Source organism: Tenrec ecaudatus, chromosome 10 (genome assembly GCF_050624435.1).
Source record: "Tenrec ecaudatus isolate mTenEca1 chromosome 10, mTenEca1.hap1, whole genome shotgun sequence".
Taxonomy (NCBI): Eukaryota; Metazoa; Chordata; class Mammalia; order Afrosoricida; family Tenrecidae; genus Tenrec; species Tenrec ecaudatus.
This window is the reverse complement of record NC_134539.1, coordinates 75,631,528-75,637,265: the sequence shown is the minus strand read 5'-3', so window position 1 is coordinate 75,637,265 and position 5,738 is coordinate 75,631,528.

Below are 5,738 nucleotides of genomic sequence, written 5' to 3'. Positions count from 1 at the left end.
TCAACCCCTTCTGTATGGAGTCTTGGTGACTTTGATTGAAGACTGGTATTGGGATCCAAGATCTGGATACTAGGGGGGATTGTTGCGATGGGAGTGGGTATCACTTCTAGGTTCTCATCAAAGACAGATCTTGGAAATGTCTGTATGGAGGAGGGGGCTCCAAGAAGTTTCATGGGCAACTGGAATGAAGAGAGAAGAGACTGGCAGTCCCTTCATACAGCAACCCGGGCCGCCATGTCTAGAAGGAACCCGGACGGCGCTGGTACTGGATAGGTGCTGGGCTGTTCACCACAAGGTGTGAGCTTCAAACTTATTCTAGAAGGGTGCCTCTGACCACAATTTGGCTTCTATCTGTAATGTGCACCCCATATATTCTTATGCATGTCAGTGCAAAGAACTGGGTCGGTCTGGAAGAAAATACTTCAAACGGTTGACAGCGGCTGCCTTTCAGGGCGTGAGTGGGACTAAGGCTTGGTGTAATATAATGGATTTTAAAATATGCACGTATGTATTAATTATGTCATGTATAACAACTGGGAAAAATGTTTCTGCCTGTTGATCCAGCAACCTCAGTTTGGGGACTCACAGTGATGGAAAGGGCATCGCGCTGTGTAGTATTTGTTGATTGAGTAGGAGCAAACTAAAGGGCTGGGGAGGCGCCCGACCTGAGACAAATCAGATCTAAAATGTGTAAGGCAGGAAGGAAAACGCTGAAGCTAGACCGTGATGCACCGGGGAGAGTCAGGTTTGTGTCAACTTGCCTCGGTCAGGATTCTTACTGGTTTGGCATTGCATAGCACAATGTAATCCACTCCATAGTGGGAGTGGCTCCGAGCAGCCCGTCAGAGGATTAGGATGGAGTGCAATCCCTCAGTCAGTAAACAGTTCTGATGCCATTGAAAGGGAGTTTCCTCAGGGGCATGGCCCTCAGGATGCTGTGGGGAAGCTTGCTCCCTTTTGGCTAGGTATGGATCCTGCATCTGACTGAAGACCTCTACTTCTCGAGCCAAGGCCTGCCATGTTGCCTGCCAATCCTAAGAGCCGTCAGCAGCCTGCCATCTGACCTGCTGACCTTGTACTTACCCACCTCTCAGCCTGTGGCTTTCCTGCAGAACCTGGATTCTTCAGTCCCCAAACCTATGCCTGTCAGGAGAAGCGTCCAGCTTAACATCTGATTCATGGACTTAAAACTGCATTGGACTTACCTACTTCTACAACTGTGTGAGCCACTTTGATATACATTTCTCACAGTATATATATTAAATGTTGTGCATATACAACTGGCTTTGTATGTATATGTTATATATGCATGTATTATATGCATATACACACACACAACTGGTTTTGCTTCTCTAGGGAACCCACATCCTTATTAAATGTAAAAATATGTTCAAATGAAAGCGATGTGTCCTAAAACCACTGTACTTTGGCTGTGTAATTTAGTGTTTGGCGTGAGAGAGTAATGAAGGAAAGCTTTATTGGAAAAGTGACTTCCAGGCTGGGGTTGTGACTATATTGAGACCCAGTGAGATGGGTCCAACTCCATTCGAAAGTGGCCGCATCATTTTGCATTCCCGCCTCCAAAGATGGGCATTCCAGTTGCTTCACATTCTCATTAGCCCCTGGGCTTCAGGTCGAGACATAATGGTATTTCATTGTGATTTTAATTTGCATCTCTCTCATGACTAAAAGTGCCGAGGCTTTTCTTACATGTTTACTAGTGATTTGGATATCTATGTCCGTGATCAAGTCTTGTGCTTATTTTTACACTGACTTGCCTAACTCTCATTGGCTTACATTAGTCTTCTAGCATCTAGAATCCTGGGTGCTTCCTATAGGAAAGATTGTTTCCACTAATAGCTTCTTTCACCCTCTTGACAGCTGATAAGGTCTAACTTTTAATACAGTGACATTTATTTTGTCTTTTCTCTGATTAAGAAATCTTTCTCTCCTCCTAGGTCACGAAACTGTTACTAGTATTCTAGAAGCTTTATTGGTTTATGCTCACATTTAGATCTGCCACCATCTGGACCAGATACCAGGGCACGCTGCCACACTCCCTTCAGGAGCACAGCTTCATAGCGATTCTTGATATTTGTCCGTCAGACACAAAAGTTGTGATATGGACATTGGTTTTAAATCTATGGATGGATTTGGGAATAGTTGGCATCTTTACATTGCTGACTTTTCTAAGGTATGCATACCCCCAAACCCAAACTCTGCCATTGGGTCAGTTCCTGTAGGATGGGGTAGAGCTGCCCGTGTGGGTTTCTGAGACTGCAACCCAGTGGACAGCCTCATCTTTCTCCCTGGAACCGCCGTGGTTTTGAATTACTGTGTCCTTAGCAGCCCAACAGGTAACTACACCACCACCAGGATTACACACACACATGCACACACACACACACACACACACACAGAATCTTAGTTAGGTCTTTAAAAACATTTCTCGCAATGTGTTTTAGTTTTCTGTGTAGAAAGCTTGTACATTCTTATGTTAGTGGCGCTAGGTATTTGACTTTGGATATGGCTGTAAATACGGTCCTTTATACGGTCAGTTTTGTCGCTTCTTAGTATATAGAAATGGTTAATTCTCCATTGGCTTTGTACCATGCAACCCTGCCAAATTCTTATTAATTCTGTTATCTGTAAATTACACTGGACTATCTCCATAATTTCATCATCTGCATGTATGAGTTCTGTCTCTTTTTGGTGAATCCTTATTCCGTTTTCCTAAAGGATCTTTACTGGTTTGGGGCTGTTTCACCACCTTCTGGGAATTTGCATTTCCACTTCCAGAAGCCCTGCATCTCAGAAAGGTTCTCAGGTGCTCTCTCGCTATGGGGCCTCTTATATGTCCAACGTCTGGGGGTCTTGTTAAGTGGTAGGTTCAGATTTGGCGTATCTGGAGTGGAAAGGCAATTCTCAGCGAATATTTGTGTGGGAACGAAGCAGTTTAAGGCTCTGGCTCTTCTCATTGGGCTGGCCAGACCCTCCGGTGCAATGTCAAAGGGAACTTCTGAGTGGACGAACCTGTCCCCCAACCTCCAGAGGAAGCCTTTCCACTGTTGAGTGAGATACAATGGTGCCATACAAATCATTTAACCAGCTCGCTGCCCTAAAGACCATTTTAAGTATAAAAAAGGTACTGCAAGGGAGTTTATTATTCCAGACAGTTAATAATTAAATAAGGATAAAAGAAGTACAGAAAACTAGATGGTTATAAGAAATTTTTAAACGATTGATGAAAAATATTAAATATCTGACCAACCCCCCCCCAAAAAAAAACAACAAACCTGTTAAGATATTTCTGTATTGCTTCTTCCTTGGCATTCTCATTTGCAATATTCTTGGTTTTTAGGACAAGTCTAGTTTGATCTCATACAGGCGCTTAAAATATGCTGCTGGGCAGATGAACATTACATGAAAGTAAGTGTAAATTTGCGATTTCCACATTGGGTGGCTGCCCAGTTGCCCACCTTAGCGACTCCTGATTACAAGTGCCATTTTAACAACCAGCTTGCCAAATTCAACATCAAATTAGGTATTGGACCAGCTGTACCCCACCACTGGTGAGACACCCGCCCCCCCCACATATATGCACATATGTACATAGTATACACTTGCCTTTTATTAGATCGGGAAGTTCCTTTCTACTAAAACAATCATGAATGGATACTGAATGGAATCAGAAAAATTTCATGTATGTATTGAGAACATTTTAGAAATTTTTCTGTGAATGTGGTCATCTATATTGATTTTCAAGTGTTAAAATAACTTTTCATTCCTGGGAGAAACCCATCTTGATCAAGCCGTGTTAACTGTTCGATATGGCTAGGTGTGATCTGCTAATACTGTCAGGTAATTTTCACCCTGTTGTATTCTTGCTACGGTTTAGGGTATGTTAATAACAAGGGAGTAGGAAACTATTCCAGATGTCCCTTTGAGTTAGCTATCTTGCATTAAAGTTCACCCTTTCTGGTAGTCACCATTAAGTAACTGCTTTTTTTTTGGGGGGGGGCAGCGAGCTGTCTTTGCCATCGTTCTTTTTTCCTGCCTTGTGATTTTTGCTGCTCACATTTCTTGTCTCTGGTTGGTGTTCATGGATGGCAAATTTCAGAAATCACTGGAGGTTCACGAGGGGGATCTTCTTTCAGTGATTCCCTAGGTAGCTGGCAGGTGTCCAGGTGCTAACGACCCAGAATCATCTTCATGCACTTTCAGGGCTGGAGATGATTTGAAGACCTGTGAGACAGTACACTTGCAGTCCACCCACCTGTGTACCTTGTTGGGGTCTCCCAGCTCAAAGCATGTTGAGTTCTGTGGCGTTTTTGTTTTTTTTTAATGACCAATTTGTCAAAAGTGCCTCTCATCTTTAGCCACCCATTCTGGAACTGGAAGGTACTCATGAGGAAAATGTGGTCCTGGAACCTAGATATAGGCTCACATCCCTCTAGATCAGTGGTTCTCCACCTTCCTCATGCTGCGACCCTTTCATACAGTTCCTCACGTTTTGGTGACCTCCCCAACCATAAAATTATTTCTGTTGCGACTTCATCACTGTCATTTTGCTAGTTATGAATCGAGTGACCCCTGTGAAAGGGTCGTTTGATCCCCAAAGGGGTCGTGACCCACAGGTTAGAACCACTGCTCTAGATCTTGGCTCAGTAATTCCCTCTTTTGCCAGCTGACTTGAAACCGAGCTTTATTTTGTACGGCCTTTTACAGCTCCTCTAGCTGAAAAGGTGACCAGATTTTAACATTGGTAAAGCGGGACCCCATTGATAAAACTCATATCCTGGCGAAATAGCCACATGGCAGCCGAAAACTGTATATCCTAGCTTGTGGTGCATTCTTTCCAAAAATTAGGACTTTTTAAAAATGCCGAGGGACGCAAGAAAAATTGTTAAAAATCGGGACTGTCCCGCCAAAAGCGGGATGTCTAGTCTAGCAGAAGGGCTGTCCAGAATTATATAATCTGACATTGAGTCGACAGTCTTATACATTTTAGAATTAAGTTCTTAAAGACCAGATTCAATCTTCTTAAAATTTCTGTGGAATAGCTTTGAATTTATAATCTAGGGGAGAATTAACATTTTTAAGAAAGTGAATCTTCCCATCCATGAATCTCAATTAAGCTCCTCTGATATCTTTTAATAAAATCTCAGAATATTTCCCCCCAAGGTTTACGTCTTGTTGGATTCATTCTGCATGCCTTTAAGACCTGTGAAATTATCAATGGTCTCTTAAGGATGACGTTTTTTGGGGGGTTGTATGTTGGAATGTTTAATTTTTTCTGATTTTTATTGCAAGCAACACTGTCACTTATTAATGTTATTTTTCTTTTCTTACAACGCTGGCCAGCACCTCCAATACAAAATGAATACATGTAACGGTGAAGGGTAGGGTCTTTGTTTCGGAATGTGAAGGGACTACGTGAACTAGCTCACCATTAAATACAAGGCGGTTTCAAACGTTCATGGAAACATCCCATTAACTTCATTTATCCACAAACTTGTTGAAGTCGCCTTGTATCCTGTTCCCATAGGACGCTGGGAGATAATCTTTATCAGATTAACGATGTTGTCCATTTCTGATGAACAGAGCTCCCCTTTTGTTTTCTTTAAATGAGGGTTTTGCATTTAGAAAAAAAAAAAAGACTTCTCTGAATCTATTTCCTTCCTTTAATCAATCAACGTGACGTACTCAGGAGGGACTAGGCTATGTTGGGGAAGTAA